Source organism: Hetaerina americana, unplaced genomic scaffold (assembly GCF_022747635.1).
Source record: "Hetaerina americana unplaced genomic scaffold, ioHetAmer1.1.p SCAF_7, whole genome shotgun sequence".
NCBI lineage: Eukaryota > Metazoa > Arthropoda > Insecta > Odonata > Calopterygidae > Hetaerina > Hetaerina americana.
Window position 1 is genome coordinate 53,171,345 of NW_027287316.1, and position 20,693 is coordinate 53,192,037.

Genomic DNA, 20,693 nt, shown 5'->3' on the forward strand with positions numbered 1-20,693 from the left:
ATCGATGGGAATCTCCTCTCACTTAGCCATTGTATTCCAACAGTGGTGAGTTTAAAATTTGCATATGAGATGAATATGAGCACAATTATAATTTTATGAATAAGTTGAGATTTTATCAAAATAATCATTCCTTATTCCACAGTATGATATGAATATATAATCATAGGTATATCAATAGATATATGTGCTTAAACATATTCTATGGATTCTCCGGTTCCTCAAAATCTCAGACCACGACGACATTTTCATACTTCATATTTCATATTTCCAACAACAATACGAATATCCCAAGCTGAATGCTGCTCAAATGCAAAAGTTTCGCTAAGTCAAGACCAGCTAAATCAAGAGCCAAATAATATTACTGATTAAACCTTAGCAAAAAAAAACTTCTACCTATTTGAGGAGGATGGATGATACTGGGAGAAGCATCGGTTTATAAATTATGCATCTTAAAAGTAAGACAACGACGCATTTTTATCGGGATTTCGACTTATCGAAATCACGGAAAACACAACCGGTGACTTCTCTGCTATCATGTACATGTAGAAGACAAAATATTTCAAGCGCCCGTCATTCACGAGTTGCAAGTGACAAATCATTTGATGCAGGTGAAAATTAGTTACGGCGATTCAAAGAAATGAAGTCATCATGAGAGATGAGCTGTATTTAAGGCACGAAATAACTTTGTGATGAATCACTTTATGGAAATTTCACGAGTGTGGACAGTCTTCCTCACTGAGTCACCAAAGATTATTCGTATGACATGTTTTAACACTTACATTCATTAGGGAATAAAATAATTCATAGCGGGGCACAGTATTCGAACACGAAGTACAGTATGATAGCATAATAATTCAAGAATATATTGATTCTTACTATGAGTAAAATGTATAACTTAACCTTCTTTTAGAGTAAATGGCATGTGCCGTTTAAAATCTCTTTACCTAATCTTTAAATCAACAAACAGCAACTCATTCAACATTTTATCATGCATAAAAATTCTTATCAAATTAATAGCTGAAAAATTACACATAAATAATTCATCAGTTTTTTTATCAACTCTTGATCATTTTTCTTAAAATACTTCAAGCTACAAAGATATGGCTGCAGGTTGCTACAAAAGTATGTAGGGTGATTTTGGCGGAGGTAATGGCGGCGACTATCGTTTAGTCGGTAGAAATAGTAGTTAGAAGAAATGACCAACTGTCAATTCATTAGTGCTACCATATCAGGTGGCTCATTTGGGATAGATAGTCGTTAAAATGTCAGAGAAAGAAATCATCGGCGTCAGCCTAAGCCTAACGAAAGGGTATCAATGGGTCAAAGGTCAAGTCCGGCGGATTGCGTGATATACTAGAAAATCTCAATATTAATAAAGCTCCAAAGTTTGAAGGATTTCTTCCACGAAATCCAAATTGGAATCGGTATCCGACTGCAAAATCCTCCACAGCAGAGAATGAAGCGCAGACCTCGCACAACATTACCCTCTTTTATCTATTTCCTTTAAACTTAATTTCCTATACGATCCATCCATTGCATTCTCTCCGAGTTAAAGCCGTGATGACGACACATTGTACAAAGCTTGAAGGTTTTCTTTTGAAAACCATAATGGAAGAGAGAAAATTTCATCCGCAATAAGCATCAATTTCAGATGTGCATTTCTATTGCACACTACTACCGCCAAACATTGTCTCTCGCTGCAGCAAGCGTCTTCACGAACGAAGGGATTTCGGCCACTTGCTTCGCCGTTGGGCTGAAAAAGTCAGCATAAGTAGAAGCAAATATTTCGCTTTCGAAGACTCAAGGCGAGAAAAAAGTTGAGCCGCACAATGCTTCATAAGCAACCTCATTTGAAAGCCATCTTAGTACCATCAAATTACAGACGAAGTCTACAATCAAAGCTCAACTACTCTTGTTTTTGATGGACCATTTGTGATAGGTGGTTAGAACGATTTTGGTTGGTGGGTCAAAGTTGGAGAGATGCCCTTTGTAGATATTCGCTGCTCAACGAAGGGTCCCATCTGAGCATTAATGATTTCCTGTTCAATAAACTGATACACGGGGATGATCAGATAGCCACCGAATAATCCACCACCACGACTGTGAACGCATTCCTTCAGCGTAGGATACCAATACAATAGCCACCGCACCCAATCCACACCATCTATTGGGATTAGTATGTTAGAAAGCGGCCTGGCATCCCTGGCGATGGCCCGAACCACGTTCGGCTCCAATAGAGAACAATTTTCCTACAGCGGTAATGAAAACCCTGCCAAGGTGCCTCATAGAAAGGACCTCTGATGCTTTACATTTACCGGACATGCCCAACACACAGAACCTCAAATTTAGTTTAACACCTTTGATCGTCGATAGCATAAATGTAGGGTCTTCAAATTAAGTTATTCAACAACGGTATTAATGCCATTTATTAAGATTAAAAGTATTTCCGAGGCCAGATTTCTATTTTCCATGCATTACCAATTTCTACCTAGTCGCAATTAGCTCTAAATAAAACGAATGAATTCGGGACTCACGTGACTAGAAAAAACTTCCAGAATATACCATCTCACGATATGTCGCCAAACCACGGTTTAAGGGATAATCACTGTATTTTGAAAAATGAATGTCATGAAATATATCTATCATCACCATAACAATATTTTCTCCAACAACCTACAGGTGTTCACGCTCTGAACTTTAAGCAACATATTGTACACTGCCAGTTTCGAGGAGTGATCGCAGTTGATTAAAATAACTTCTGTCAATACGATTAATATGATGTCGATAACCTTTTCATGCTTCTTTATCTTCCCATTCTGTTATTTCATTTTTTCCGGCGGAGCAATTATAACTTCCAAATATCTCCTTTAAGCTGGCCATAATAAGATTTTGACCAGTTCACGTAATCTAGCAAGAAAATGGGGAAGTAAAAACCCTCATCCAGCCCACCCAGAGGACGCATTTCCACCACCCGTTGCGGGCGCTGTTGCCACTCCTTGAAGTGACTTTGCCTCTTCCCATAATTCCCGCGCTCTCCTGCTGTCATCTTCCCTCCTTCCCCAAACCTCTCATCCGGTTTTTTTTTCGGTCCCGTCTTTCCCACCCTCCTAAAGAACTCCATAAATCGAATCGCTCAGGAAAGATTTTCATAAAAAAACCGAGGCTGTGCAGTAATCTTATTCTTTACGATTCCCAACTTCTTTCCGCGACAGGGTCTCGTACGATTTTTTATCGTCAATCTGGTAAACTTTTTCGAGATTGGTTTCTCGAGTATCCTTTCCTTCCAAAGAAGACACCGTGGCCCCTAACCAAGACAAAAAATGGTCTTGAAGGACAGGACCCACAAGCACATTCACTGCCGAAGTGAATGGAGCGTCTACTTAAAGCCCTTTAGACTAGGGAACGGAAGGCGTAATTTAGAAAAAAATGAATAACTAACGAAAGACGGTCGTCGAGGGAAGCATATGGAAGACACTGAGAATAACAACAAGTGCACTGACAGTGTACACACACTGAGACCAAATATTTCATTGGAGACCGCAATGGAAAAATGTCATGGGAAGGACAAAATAATGGCGAACGATGAGAAACAAAACACGGAAGATGTCAGCGTACGGGAATAGGAGGGAACAAAAGAATACCAGATAAAAGAAGATCTTGAACGGGCACTAAAAAAAATTCGCAAATTGAAAACCAATGACCATCACCTTTAAACATGTAAATTTCACAAACCTATAGGTTTCATTATCATATAAACATTCGCAAGCCGCCAACTTGGAACTGGATATGGACGATGTCACGAAGAAAGTATCATAAATAAATTAGCAATTTAAAGTGGTAGTGATGATGCACCTAATCCTATAGTGAGTGTTTATGGAACTAATTATTTACGGACAAACCTTTTTTTCACTTCTTGGCATGAAAATCATCGTAGTGTTTCGTCAGTTTTCGCATATTTTAAGATGCGAGAGACTCGTGGAGGTTTGACGGAACAAGAAATGGGTGGAATAGAGAATTCCGCGCCAGTTTTGTCCTGTAACCTCGTAAAGGAGCTGAGAGACCATCGTACTCTTTACTGCACGTCCTCCCAGAAACGGGACTCTTGAGCAATCATGGATGTCATTCTCCTCGCGTCATTGGAATGGATGTGGAATGCCCTTTGGAGCCATTTGGAGTTGGGTGTTTGTCTTTCTTTTTAGTGGTCCTTATATTACCATCTTCCTCAAATATGGAATATTCACTCAATATTCCTGAAGTGATCGTCCGTAGTGGTAGTATCATTATTTTTCGGATTTTTGTAGCACTGCGTGTCCCGTTATTTTAGGTTGATCCCTCATTCTCTGTCGATGGCACTTTTTCCGAAAGATATCGGTAATTATTCCCAAGAATTACAAGCAAGTTGCTTAGGCTTTGTATAAAATAATATCATGGTGTTAAAGAGTGTCCAATTAAAATTCAAAGCGATTAATATATTAGAAGAAAAAATACACATGAATGACGTTTTCATACCAATTTATCCGAGACCAATCGGTTTCGGCGCATCGTGTAAATTTCATTGCATTAAATGAATTTAGATGGATTTTTGAGTGAGATGGATCGAAATACCGCGGTGGCTAATATAATGGCTTCCCACCCCGATGGGCCGGGTTCGAATCACGGAGGTTGCAGGATTTTTCAGATGTATCCCCATCCGAAGTACTCACCCATTGGCGCAAATGAACTTAGCTTGCCAGTCGCCCCCCTAACATCTACTACTACTAATGCCACAGTGTTAAATGAGACTGCTCCTTCCTCCTCTCAACTACTATTCCCGCTCATTTACTACATTTCTCGCAGAGTTCCTAACTTCACCTCACACATTTGACTTCAGCATAGCTATTTTGATATATCTTCAACAACCTGATATTTCCGAAGAAAGTCTCCGTAAGATACACCTATGCTCACGGCGCTTTGATTTTTGCTGCATTTGAAAACGGTGTGGATACAGAGTAACCATTCATTCACAAATAACTTTGATATAGAATATCAGTACGTGCATTCCTATGGTAAATTTGCTTAGCCACCGTAAGGCAGATATCAAAGCCCAGAATTGATTCCAAGGTAATAATATTATTTTAATGAGTGCCTGTGACTAGAATCACGATTTAATTGAAACAAAAATATTACAGTAGCAGCAAAATGGGAAGTTCCGCGAAAATAAGATATGATGTAAGGGATAGTTAGCGCAGGTATATTGTTTCCAGAGATCAGAGGGTCTAGGACCAATACACTCCGTTTATTCACCTTTCAATCCGCCCCCCACAATTACAGCGGCCAGCTGATGTCGCGGGAGACACGCAGATCGGAGTTAGGTATGCCCACCCCTGATGTCGAAAGAGAGAGCATGTCCGCTGCAATACCGCTTCACTTTCGCGACATGCGGGTTGCGTTGCGTATCCGCAATTGGCGGGGGGGACATGAGGTAGTGTGGGGGATATTTCCAACCCTCTCCCTCCCCTCCTCGGCACGCCACTGCAGCGAGAAAAACTTACGAAGGTTCTCCCACGCCGCGTTCTCCGAGAACCTCGCAATTTCTCGCGTAAAAGAGACTTGCGTGACGTGGCTCAAGGTCACGTTTGCCGTACGCGGAACGGTTGGAACCGTCAGAAAAATTCTACCAGGTTCGCAACTCTTCAATGAAAACGAATCCATTCACAATTTAATAAATCAAGAACACGGACGCCGATTTTATGAAATGTTTTTAGAAAGTGTGGCTCGAAGATTAAGAAGGGCTTAGGTCAAATTTCGACCACTTTAGCCGTAGAATTTGCGAGGTGCGGCGATATGTTTTGAGGGAATAAGCTTCACTTTGAAATTTTAGACACATCTTTAGAAAATTAGAAACTCGAGATCCAAGGTCATGATTCCACTTGTTTGTTTCTCTGGTCATCAGATTCGAGCATTCTACTGGATATCTGTCCGCAGCGAAAAACAAATCAGCGCCCATTGATGTGCAGGAAACATTTTAAGGAATGAATAATTATGACTGTGATAAATATATACGTCATGTTTATGACCCAATAGATATGTGTAGTGCAGGTATTCATCCGCTAAAGGCATAAACAAAAACCAGGAAATGACTGAGTGTATGTTCTTAAAATAAAAATGAGAGATTTCACAAGAGAACGAAAATACTCACGAGGCCACTTTTTCCGACCGCAGTCTGGGAATAGCACTCGGGGACTTCGGTCTAACGAAGAATGCAGTAGATTTGAGGACTAAAGCTTTCGGGGTATTGTGCCAACACGCTTCCATATTTTTATCTCGTGCGCAGGTAAATAGAGGTGATCACTTTTAAAACATGAATATTTTTATACAGCTTCTTTCATTTCCTATCCTTTAAATATTATTAATTTTTTCTATGTGGAAAAGCCAAGTGGTTTAATTTCAGGTTCAATATTGTTATTCATCTAATTGCGTCGTTGGTTACCTTATTTCATAATATTCTTATAGGTGTACATGTAAAGTAGGAAGAAAAAGACTGTACTGATGAAGGATCTCAGGTTTTCCCGGCGTATGGTATTCAAGAAGCTCTCTCGGGTTTCCCACCGGGTCAGGTTGCAGTACACCGACGTTTCGAAGGCTGACTCTGCCATCGTCTTCGGGGTGACGTGTGAAGACTTCACCCTAAAGACGATGGCAGAGTCAGCCTTCGAAATGTCGGTGTACTGCAACCTTGCCCGGTGGGAAACCCGAGAGAGCTTCTTGACTGTACTGATGTCATATTTTAGAGACCCAAGCACGATTCGTTACGAAGCCGTCAAATTCGACGTCAATATAAAAGGGAATATCATCATACAATTCGAGTAGCCAAGAGGTGCTGCTTCAGATTAGAGTTCTCTCACCAGTTTTTAAGCATGTAATTCTAAGAAATTATGGATTCATCCGATGAAATGAACGTCAAGAAATGGAAAAAATAAAAACAAATTATAGCTAAACGATTCGGTGTTTTCCCAATTTTTTTAATCGCAAATTCCTCAAGATAAGACGATTGATTAAATCTGCTAATTTAAGGATGAGTATACATATTTCTCTTGTCCTATCTATGGTGGTTGAATATACCGATTAATTCTAAGACATAATGATTCTCTCGGCTCATAACAGGTACACTCATTAAAGACTTCCAAAGCCAGCAAATCCAACAACGTACCCTGCTTATTGTTTCAAAATAAGACGCCGCTAAGATAACTGTGGAATCGAAACTCTGTATGCATTTCCTCCTTAGTAGTCCCGTCCGCAGATGCGCGTCCTGCTCGAAGTGTTGGAAGGAATCCGAAATTCCGGAAATTAGTGAGGCATGCGCCGCTTTCCCGCCTTCCACACGACACCAAATCCACCGGCGCGAGTGTTTCTGACGTCGCGGCAAGCAGTGTCAAGTCTCGGAACGCTTGCCACGGTGTCACGACGCTCTGTGCTTCGAGCAATATCTCGCGCCAGACAGCTGACGGGTTCGAGTGAAATTGGACAACCGAACATTCAGGTCGATTCCGCAGCACTGCACATATATCCCAGCCAAGGTATCGCGAGGTTGGGTGCCTGCAGAGAGTCGAGGAACGCACCTTTTTACTCAACGCACCGTTTATTAAAGTAGGTGCCAACTAGCAGTGGGATTACACCCGCTGAGGGGAGTACCTAATGGGATGAGTTTATTTTGATAGACATCGTACACCAAATATTTTACAGCACACGTACCTATAGCAACACTTTCAGTAAAGCAATAGGGCTATATGTTTAGCCCTAGTTTTTTTTTATTCGTACTACTTCTCCGCTGAAGACTGCAGAGACTATTAGAATACAAAGTACACGTACCTATAGTGTCGGCGTGGGATCTGCGCCTCGCCTATCCAGCCTTCACCTCTTATAACCTCCATTACAAACGACCACACTAGAGATGGCAAGAGGTAGCGCATAGGCTATGGAAGAGACGGTAAATATGGCATCTTTTAAGCATTCCTACTAATACGGAGGAAATTATACTAGAAAAACAAGGCTGAAATTCCCTTTTCCCGTAATATTGAAGTCCTAGATTACGAAAGGTCTTCATTCTTCATTCGGGAAGTTGATGGCTTAGAGGTTAGCGGTTGTCGCTCATCGTCACACTTTACACATAAAGCATTCAAGAGATTGAGTGAGGCATAAAGTTCATGGAGTATTACTGGACTAGGGAGACAACCTTCCATCGAAAGCATTAATGCTTACGCTAAAAACCTGGAATAAGAATAAACCATATTTAAACCCATACAATCTTCTGAAGTCCTACAAGTATAGATCAGGTTTGCAAATACTAATCAGAAAAAATGTGAACACCAACATAGAAATAATTATTATCTTTTCAGCAGCCACACCTCAATTTTTATGAATAAAAAATAGGGAATATATATTTTCGTGGGAGTAGAAATAACAAAATGCCCTCCTAACTATTCTCAATAATGCTACTGAGTTCTTTCTGTCATTCAAGCTAGGTTAGTCAGGGTGTAAATTCCTGATCAACACGCGCGCACACACACATACATATATATATATATATATATATATATATATATATATATATATATATATATATATATATATGTATAGAACGTTCTGAAGACGACAGCCGAGCTGTCGAAACGTCAAATAACATATTGTGAGTGTCCTTTCTTTGTGCCTCTATATTCTACAAATCTACATCCGCGTATAAATATATATATATATATATATATATATATATATATATATATATATATATATATATATATGGCATTGAAACGGAGAAGCGAGACAGCACTAGCGAAAAAAAAACACAGAGAAACACATACAAATGAAACTCACACGTATTCCGCATTTTAGGTGGCAAAATCTTCCTCTGGGGAAAGAAGGGATTGATAACCACTTTGGCCACCTACCTCTGGGAAGTCGCCCTTCCGCTGGGGGTCAAACCACCTTCTCAGAGGAAACTTTCTCAAATGTGAGTGTCCTTTTACGTGTTATCTATTTTGTATTCCATTGTACTGTCCAAATGTTAATATATATATAAGCACTCATGAGTGCTTATATATATGTATATATATATATATATATATATATATATATATACTACCTTGATCAAAAATTTCCCGGAATTTATTCAGAAAATTAAAAATACAAGTTTATTCATCTAAATCTATATTGTCCCCTTCAAAGTAATCCCCATCGACTGCAACACACTTATGCCAGCGCTTGATCCAATCCTCGAAACATTTTTTATATTCGGTTTTCGGTATGTCCATCAGTGCTTCCTGCGATTTTTCCATTACTTCCTCTCGGCTGCTAAAACGCGTTCCCCGTAATGGTTTTTTAACTCGATTGAACAGAAAGAAGTCACAGGGAGCCAAATCAGGTGAATTCGGTGGCTGTTGGATGGTATTTGTTGCATTTTTCGTCAAAAAATTACGAATAATGATAGCACTGTGCGACGGTGCGTTATCATGGTGCAAAATCCACGAGTTTTCTGCCCACATTTCTGGTCTCTTTCGGCGAATTGCTTCACGCAAACGTCTCATAACGCCCAAATAATACTCTTTGTTTACTGTCTGGCCTTCTGGCAAAAATTCATGATGCACTACACCGTTGTAATCCATGAAAACCGTCAGCATTGCCTTCTTTTTTGACTGAGAACGACGTGGTTTTTTTGGTCTCGGCTCATTTGGTGAACGCCATTCACTTGCCTGATGTCTGGATTGCGTGTCGTACTCATAAACCCACGTCTCGTCTCCAGTAATGATCCTTTTGATGAATGTGGGATCGGATTCAGCCTCGCAAATCATGTCTTTTGCGACGTCAACACGGTCTCTTTTTTGCATGAAATTGAGGTCTTTCGGCACCAACTTTGCTGCTACACGACGGAAACCCAAATCATTAACCACAATGTCTTGGGCGGATCCATAGGCAATGTTCAAGTCCTCCGCTATTTCTCTGATGGTTAATTTGCGGTTATTGACCAACATTTCTTTTACTTTATCAATTTTTTCACCGACTTTCGATGTCGATGGTCTGCCACTGCGTTCATCATCTTCGATTGACTCACGACCACTTCTGAACCGCTCGTTCCACTGGTAAACGACCGTTTTTTTTAGAGAATCGTTGCCGAAACACTTTTCCAACATTTCCAACGTCCGTGCGCCACTAAATCCGTTTTTTACGCAAAATTTAATACAAGTTCGTTGTTGCAAATTTAAATCCATTTCTGAAATTGTAAAAAATCGCCAACACACACAGAGATAGATGTACTCTTGGCTACGTAACTTTTGCAAATGTCAAGTTATGACACTAAGATTTAAAGGGAATATCAACAACAGATGTACCAATTTAACAAAAAAAACAGAACTCAAATCGGAACGATGGGAGCGCCACACGGTGGTTATTCCGGGAACTTTTTGATCAAGGTAGTATATATATATATATATATATCTATTAACGGAGAAACGAGATATAGCGCAATCAAACAAAAACAAAGAAAATATGACATTATTCGCTTTGCTAAAGGAAGAAAAATGGTAACTTTTTTTAAAGTGAATACACGATAAAGGAAATGCATTTTTAAAGCTTAATGGGAGGAAGTGCATGCGAAGAACAATTGTTATACAGCCGGTGGAATGATGAATTCTTGATAGGAAATTATAAAAGGCATATGGCTTTTCGATTTTTATTTGCTGTTTGACGCCTGTATAGGTATCCAACTCACAACTTTCAGACCAAAACCTTTTCTCTTCTCTTCCTGAACCGCTATACCTGCTTAGGATAATTAGAGCCGAAGCGAGAAGAAAAATAATAACCAAGGAAATGGAAAGAGTTGAAAGATCGAAGGCCAGGGGGAGGGAACCAACATATGTATACCAGAAGTTGCGAAATGAATTCGCGGAATTTCTTGATTTCCGGAGAAGGATAATCGATGTACGGATACGATGTGAAGGATCCCTTCCAATACATAATTTGGAAGCGTCCAGTCCATTTTTTTTCTCTCGAGAGAGGTTTCGGGCAGAAAAAAATACAAGTAGATGAGCTTATCAATCGCCAGCAGGCTTTTCGTTCGTTCCGGAAATTCTTTCGAGGCACCATCTGCCATCATGTCCTCCAGGGTCTGCCATACAAGAGGTATTCGAATGTCCCTTCCCATAAGAGATATATTAGTTTAAACGTAGCTACCCCGTTCTCATGGACTAGTTAGACCAATGTGGTGTTAAGGCGCGTCATTTATTCTTTATATTTTATAACATCTTTTCCCAAGGATCTGCATGCATGGGTTTATTTTTTAAATTAAAGTAATTTGTTTACATATCCACCTTGAGTGATGATAAATGGTTCGAATCCCAGGCAAGGTAAAGCTTTTGCAAACTGTAATCGACTCGGTTTTTTCCACATATTATGCTTTTGTTCTTTTCCCTGAGGGTGGCCTCAAAACCTTCCGTAAGTTCTTATATTTTTACCTTTTATCAAGCTTCCTTATTTGTATGTTTTTAATTGCTCAGTGTTTGTGAACGAAATGGTGAAGTATGTGTGTGTGTGTAGGTCGCGGTAGTCAAGGGATAGAGCGTTGGACTACTGACCGGTGAGCCCGGGTTCGATGCTCAGGGAAGCCTCTCTGTATACCTGCAGCTCAACCCAGGCTATGTGACCAGGTACCAGATCTTTCCAGAAAACCATAACCATCACAGGGAAAGGAACTTGCCCCACTACCCTGATGTGTGAATTTCACTCGCCGACAGGCTTAATACTGGGTGAACTCTACCATCACCTACCAAACTGACCTTCGGGTTGATTACTGTGTTTATGGTACTGTATATATAGTATAAGTGTATATAAATAATTAACCATAAACACAGTAATCAACCCGAAGGTCAGTTTGGTAGGTGATGGTAGAGTTCACCCAGTATTAAGCCTGTCGGCGAGTGAAATTCACACATCAGGGTAGTGGGACAAGTTCCTTTCCCTGTGATGGTTATGGTTTTTCCAGGAAGACCTAGTACCCGAAAAATCACATAGCTTGGGTGGAGCTGCAGATGCCCAGAGTGCCTTGCCTGGGAATCAAACCCGGGCCCCTCCTTTCAGCAGTCCAACGCTCTACCCCCTGGACTACCGCGACCCACATATTTCTATACAGGCGCACACACATAATAAAACACTTCATTTACACTCCTTCTGAAGATAAGGAATGTAAATGAAGCCCATTTGAAGATTTTGGCTAGTTGAACCGACGTATTGTTTGATTGTGTATTATTTATTTATTTCCTGTATATACACACATTCAGGAATAGCGATACTTTTGCTCGGTTAAAAGAGGAAGCGGAGAAAATTGTGACAGAATAAGAGTATTAAAAGTAAAATATCTCAATGAAAGAAGATTAATGTGTGTAGGGTCAACCAATCCGCTCAGCAAAAAATATAAGTTTAAGGAAAGCGCAGGGTGAAAATCTCCGTGAGGAGAGTGACACGACATATCAGAAATCAATCAAATCATTTAACATGGAAAAAAAGCTACTCAATTGCTTTCGACCTTTCGGGATTTGACACGAATAAGCTGCGTATTTATCGATATTGCCTAGACTCAATTTTCGACAGCACAACTTATCTCTACCTCCTTTGATGTAAGTGGTGTGACTGCTTCTACAAAACTCCAACACTCATCATCTGTCACTAGTGTGCTCCACTATTGAGATGGATAAGTCACTCGTCCATATCAAATCCAAAAGCAAGCAAGGACAACAACAACATGAGAATACAATAAGAGCATAACACTGGAGGAAAGTAAGACTTGACAGAAAACTAGGAAACATGGTGTCAGGGGGGTGACAGATGGAAATAGAATCGGGAAGGAAAAGTATGGAAGAGAAGGTACTAGGAAGAAGGATGTAGAAATCATCTAATGCAAGTCAATAAATAGTAAGATCCGATTGACCATGAGAAACAATGAATATTTTATGAGAATAATGTTAAGAAAACTGGCAGGGAGAAAAAAAAATGAAAAACCAATGGTATGGATAAATAAAAATGGATGTGCGAAATATGAACAGTGAAACATGGTGGGAAGTAGTACTAAATGGAGGTTAATGAAGAGCGGCAGTAACCAATCATCGGATTAAAACCAAAAGAGGCACGCGACATAACGTGCAACTAATTTTGCACCCAATTATCTGAGAATTCAAGTCGACTGACATCTCCGATTTTGACATTTGTAAATGATAAAAAAATAACGGAGTATTAATCCTTGATGCGAATGTGATATTATAAACCAAATCGATAGAAATCTAAGCTTTCCATTTATACACGTGCGACTCGTGATTTTTAACACGTAGTGGTTTACCGCATAATGTGTTCACATATATTTCATAACAAAGCAAGCATACAGGTATTTCTTTTTCGCTCGGGCATACCTCACGTTGTTTGATCGAGCCCGAAGTCATGCCGAAATCAGAGGAGCTAATGAACCCTCACTCCGAATCCTGGTACAGGGCTTCGGTTCAAATCGCTAGAGTGGTTGATTATATCGCCGAAATTTTTGCACCCATATGGGCGCAGCGCCAAGTGTAGAGAACACTACTGCATGGTGGATGGAGCATTTCCTCTCAACTGCAACCGCCGAACAAGATTAAACAGCGGGGCGTGGACCCCTCCTCCCCTGGCGATCAAATGCATGGAAATTGCCAAATTTCCTCTCCAACTCGATTTCCACCCGGATTTAATCACCCAACTATGCATGCTGAATGGGGAAATGTCCTCGACAGTCGCGCTCCTCCCATGGAACCTCAACACAATGCCCCACTTTTGACTCCCCTCACTCCTGTATTGCATGGAAGAGTTTCAATCGCCAGGAGTACTGATACGAACGCATTCTCCTTTATTTTCTTCTCCCCTGAAAGTTTTCCAGTGAAATAGAAAGACAAGCATGGCGCACTGTCTCATTAACGAAGGCGGATCCTTAATATTGACCCCAAATATGATACCTCCCCCCAGATTGTGAAAACCGACGACGAATATTCCTTGATTGCGGGCTCATGAAGCACAAACTAACATCAATCGCAATGCACCTGAAATATTTTCATGTATCATTAGTTCCCTCAATTTTTCCTTTTCTGTTTGTAGAAACGAGTCTGAATCAGTATTCTCTAAAATGAAGTTGAGCATTGAATTTCTGTAGCGATTACCTTTTGAAAACTGAGAAATATAATACCTTTTTTACAGAGCATGGGGCGGTAATTCTTACCCCTCTTCGCTCAGGCTAGTACCCCTATTCAACTATAGTATCTTCCGAGCTAGTACATGTCCTTGAATCTATTCTTTAATTATCCGCTACCTCTAGAAACTCCTTGCACACCTCTTCTTTGTATTCCACTCGCTCTCATAAAACCATTTCACGCTAACGGCTAAGGGGTAAACGGCAATCTCCCACCCTTTGGTCCTTAGATGTTGTTCGGAACTAGCTGAAAATTAATTAGCCAAAGACAGCTTCAAAATATTAAATTTATAAACTAAAACGTATTTTAACTGAATTTTGTTCTGTCAAATAATAGAATTTTGATAAAAATGTGGTGGACCCAAGTATCTTTGCCACTTGAAGATAGAGAGTCAACAGTCGCTCCAAACCTATCCCATCCCTGCGTCCACTTCTACAATCTTTTGCAATAGTCTGGGAAAAAAGACCACTAATTTTATTTCGTAGCCACCTGATATCATTATTCAAATTTCTTAAACATCCAGCCCATGTTCATGATTTCATTTGTTGAATAATGTTATTCAAATGGAGACGCGTACAAAACTATGAAATTGTCATACAAAAATGGAATGACCGCTGTGAGTCGCATCTTTTGAGGTAATGCAAATGCGGCAGTATTCAAGGTTCTTATGGTAATGATCAATAAAGAAACGTAAGGAGTTGGGAAAGACGACTCCACCGTACTTGGCACCAAGAGGCCAGAATGCTTTGAATTCCCTCCTACTCCATATGTGCCAAACCACTGAAAGCCATGAGAGTTAGCACGTGACTTTATTTTCAAGGTGCCTGGCACGTGAGGTCATTTACGACAGGTGGGTAATTGGTAAAATGGAGGAGAGAAGAAGAGAAACCCGTGGTAACGGCGCTTGCTTACTTTAAACCGAAAGTCACCAAAGATTCACACGATTTATAAGCCTCATCCGACAGACGTAATCAAAATGTAACATCTGTTGAACGCCGCCAGGGGAGCACTCGTTGAGGTGCGCCGTAAATGATATTAGTTATAGTCCACCACTTCTAGGAACGTAATTTTCTTTTCTCTCGTTGAATACCAACGAGGAAAACTTGCTTACGAGTGCACGTGACGATGACAGCAAAATGCGGATAGTTTGACCCAGATGCGCTTCTGGGCCAAAAAGTGTTCCCATTAATTAGCCCTCTATCATAATCGACTCATAGAATAGTAGGGCGTGATTCCAAGGGTTAGTAAGTTTGGTCACCGCCGGTATTACTGGTACTTACTTCCTCCATGAATTTAAATATGTTACCATCCATTTAGGAAATTAAAATTTGAATTCTACCGCACATTACTAAACTGAAGGCTTCCATTTTCCCCCAAGCTACCAACTCGAATACGACACGTGGAAAAGACCAAATATAATCGAGAAAAACATGACCAAGGATCGAAATAAATCTAGTCAATAACAGGAGAATTGTCACTGACGAAAGTTGTCGCCATGACGTAGTAATTAACGTTTAAGTTCTTTTTCAAGGAATGGTTCAAAATTTTGGCACCCGCTGGCATGTGAACGATATTTGATCTACACAAAGACTCGCTGAACGTTGGGTTTTTGGATGAAATAAATATATCACAAATCTACTCCACGCTTGACGTAAAACAGCTGCAGTTTTCATTTTCCCATCGACGGCTCGTAATTCAAATATTCCCTTTTTGACATGGAACAATACAATTGAAATAGTATGGGCTCACAGTTTTTAGGCATTGGAGAATCGCTCAAGTAAGCCGATGCATAAACGAAAAGGGATTTCCATTCCATTCCCGAAATCCATCCTCCAGGCCACCCAACAACCTTCGACCCGAGTACGCCGAATTCCGGAGGTCTAAAGTTCTGTGGTTTCATGTGTCCCGTCAACCCCCTTACCCCATCCCTCCCATCGGTCGAGACCCTTCCGCCGTTTACTCGTACACCCCCGCACCCAAACCCCGAGGCCTCAGCTTCGCCGAACGATTTTTTCGTTATAGTCACTTAGGTTTGGATCCAAATCCCCCGGATGAGCGCAACAGGGGAACTATCTGAGACCCAATACAATTACTAAGCGCATGCCAAGAGGAACCACTCCGAAATGGGATTAGTGTCCCCAGGTCTCGCAATGCCAAAAACTTTTACTCCCGTGCATGAGGGAGCTTGCGACTCCAACTTCACTTCGCATGGAAATTGACATTTTGACTCCTCAGCTCCATTCTCTTCTAAACCGCACGCACGCACGATTAAAATTCACCCTTAAGTTAACCCTCTCTAATAAACCTGCCGCTCAAAAGGGGAGAAAACACAAAGAACTTTTTTAAACCACGTCGGCGCTCTGGTCACGAAGTCATACTTGTAAAATGATCACAAGAAGAGCATAAACCAACTAATTAAGACTGGTATTTCAAATGAAACAGGTGTATTCATGCAACTCCTCTAGCATATCTGGGGATCGCGAATGTACAATGGCTAATGTACTGGCTTCCCACCCCGAGGGACATGGCTCGAACCCTGGCGATGGACGGATTTTTCAGTGGTATCCCGACCTTTACCTGGGGTGCTATGTGGAAAGCACTTTAAGTGAGTACACCATCCATCGGATGGGAGGTTAAATTGATGACCCCTCAGCCCCTTTAATTAAGAGCAGGCTAATACCTACGCCGGGTTTCTCTCCACCCTTCCTCCATTCCCTGAAACATTCTACCTCTACTAGATTACCCGCCTATCCCCTATGACGCAAATGACCTCTGCTGTTACTCACCTCCCGTAATGTCCACGAAAATTCCTATGATATACGGTGGACAGCAAGCTACTTAATCGTGCATCCTCAAAGTTAACGCGAAGTTAGAGTAATAAAGAATAAGAATCACGACATAATTCCAGTAAATACAAGAGGACCATTTCTAAATAAAATAAGACAAGGTACAAGTAGCCTTGTAGCTAGCCACTTTAAATAGGCGGGGGAGAGGAAGGAAGAGAATACCCTTTTTGAGTGGTACGAACACTGATAGAGAGTTGGGGAAATGAGAGAACAAATGATGATAGGGAAAATTAGAGATTAAGGCGGAGAAATCTCAAGCAATAAATACCAGTTATTAGGAGCCGTCCAAAACCTCCCTTCAATTAATAAATTACGCATGAGTAGCCATTCATGAACATATGCTTCCAACGAGAATACATTTTTATCATGTATTATGATTAGTTTTTAACAAATACTTTCTTTAAAATATTTTACACAATACGTTTTAGAGGACTTGTAAACTGACTTGTAGTTCAGAGAATTGAAAATATGAAGAGCAGTACTTTACAAGAATCAATCGAAGGCATTATTCGGTCCAACCTCACTAAATTGTAATTCTCACCAATATAAAGTATAAGGCCTTTCCATTTTAACTCCCAGAACTATTTTAATCAATACCATTTTCCTAATAAAGATGGCAATGTTCGAACCTTTCTTTTACGTGGAATTTACAGAGTGAAAAAGAAAATAATGGGAATTTCTTTCGCCCCCATGTGGACGTCGTCAACAGCAAATCACTTTCAAGCCCATGAGGCCAATGTCATGCAAAATCATTCCAAGCACGTGCTTCCGTAGCGATCGAGATCGTTGTAGAAGACATCGCTGTTGTTAAGCGCTCGTCTCATAACCAAATAACAACTCCCAGTCAACCTCTAAAACACTGCTATATTCCGCAAGATATTAGTAGAATGCCGAGACCTCGATAAAGGTTGTCGAAGCCCGTAAACGTGATGGCCAATTGAGTCCCTGAAATAATAGTAACGGCAAGTGTAATGAGAAAAAAATACAGATATTATTGTATTTTCTCCTCGCTATTTCCCTTTACTGCTGCCTTATTGGAGCCATTGGGTTAATTTTGGTGCTCCTCCTATGCCGAGACTTGGAAAAATTCTCGATGTCAAGGGTCGGATTCCGGAAAAATAATTTTAATAACAGGAATCCTGGGTTTCGGACGTGTGCGCAGAAAGGTGCATTATCCTCCTAATAACCTCAAGTGGTTTTCTCTATAATTTCATTATCCTCAATGCGAGGAATAAGGAATGCGAGTTGATAAAGCACTTTTAAATTATTTGGAAATGAAACCATTGGATGAATTTAACTTTGATATAGATTTGATACGTTGGATCTTAGTGACACAATTAAAAATTAATAATTTTCTCTGCACTGAAGCAATGAATGGGTTACAAATAATAATATGGGCATTAATGTAAGTAAGATCAAGCGTATAACTTTTTCAAATAAAAAGAATACACCAAAGGGTATTTACACCCTCTTAGGAGGAAGAACCCCATGTAGCAGTAATTGCGAATATTTAGGCGTTTACTTAACTAGGGATCTTGGGTTGGGAGTCCAGGTAGATAATGTGACACGGAAGGTATTCAAAGTACTTCATTGGGTAATGAGAAATTTAAAAGGAAGTAGCGTGGCCACAAAAGAAAAAGCATATAACGTACTGGTTAGTCCTATCCTAGAGTACTCGTCTATATTATGGGATTTATATGAGGTGGGACATATTAAAAAGATGCAGAAGTTCAAATAAAGGCAGCAAGATATGTTCTCGGAAGGTAAAAAAGAACCGATAGCGTTACGGAAATGTTGGACGTACTGAAATGGGAGATTTTGAAAAATAGAAGTGAAAGGAGTAAGTTAGGCACGATGCATAGAATTGTTGAAAATTAAGAAGCGTGGGAAAATTTACGGAAAGAGATACAAAAACTAAACTTAAGGGGGAAAAACGACCACAGTTTTAAAATAAAAATAAGAGCACAAAAAAAATACTCTTTTTCAAACAGAACTATTGTTCAATGGAACCAGCTGCCTGGAGGTTTGTTTTAGCCCTTCGCATCCAATTTTAGGAGTTTTAAGAATAAGTGTAAAGTAGCCACTGGGTTATAAACTTTATTGATCAGTGATTTTTATACTATTGCACTTATTAAAAATATTGTTCTGTACGTGGTGTGGACGGCGTGACTGGTTCTATCGCAAAAAGAAGTTGTTTTGAATGATGTGTTAATGGTGCGTGATTTTGAACGGAATATGATGTTTAAGAGTACGTGATTATGGACGGAGGGTCGAGGTGGACGATGCGTTGTATGAATGGTGTGAGCCTAGCCCATGTATGATAGCAATGGTGCTGTTGGTAATCTTTAAGTGTTGTTGTATATAAGAGCATTTTGTCTCATTTCTATTCTTCTTGTTTAGGTGCATGGTTAGAGGGACCATTGAGCAGATTTGACCTTTGCCACCAGGACCATTGATTGCCTAGTTGCAATGAGATTTATATTATAATAATGATCAAATCTGAACGAAGAATGAACTCTTTACTCCTGAAGTCTAATCTCCGTAATGGCCGTTGCCGAAATACTTAATAGCGCATTCCCTCAAAGATCTGAAACCAACTATTTTCCCTGGACTCTTTCGAGATGATTCGGCATTTGTTAAAATTAAAAGTCATTCCAGTAGTCAATGTGAAAGTTAAGTTGGGGAAATTAAGTTGGGGTTGGGTTTCACTTCTTGTCTGCCTGAGATGAAAATGACAAATGAACAAAATGACTATAAAAAGATGAATCTCGAAGAATTTATTTATTTATGCACCAGTGACAGACAGAGAACATGATAGTTTGATTAACTCCAACAAACCAACATACACAGTCTAGTACGCCTATTCCCAGCCCTATTCGCTTGTTCGCCTATTCGCCTGACTCCTACTTATCCCAGCGATTGAGTCTTCGCAAAGGTGAGTTAAAAGAGAATTCTGTTGATGAGTCACACATATTTCTTCCCATTATTAATGGAATTAGGTGAAATTTTACATCACCACTAATTTCCGCCTAAAACAATCATACATGATTTTCGTGCTGCAATTCCGTGAATCAATACGACTCGTGGGAGTATGGCAGCAGGTGCAAGGAACACCCTAAGGAATTTCGTCAAAATAAACTAAGTCACCTTTTCGGGCACCAAGTGTCTGACGGAAAGAAAACGTCTTTCGGCCGAAAGTCAGGTCGTTTCAATCAATTTTTCATGTCATCCCTTTGAATGGAATTCAAAGAATGGGTCGATTGTACAAAAGTTTTTCGTAGAAAGTTTGCAGTCGACTTACTTCCAGCATCCAATGTGATGACTTAAAATAAATGAAAACTGTATATCGAAATTTCAGTGCTGGAATCTTTGGAATACAGTAAATATACGTTATTATTATCTATACCGGCTATGAAACAAAAAATCGTTATTAATTGAAGTTCAGCAGATTATCGTTAGTTAAAGTTCATCAGATTACTATTGGGATATGCATATCATTTATACAGAGAGCTTTATGGCTTAAAACAGATATTTAGAGTAACCGTGACATACGCTGATACGTATTGGGGAGATTGGTTCGAATGCTGGGAATTGTGGAGAATTGTAGAAACAGTTACCT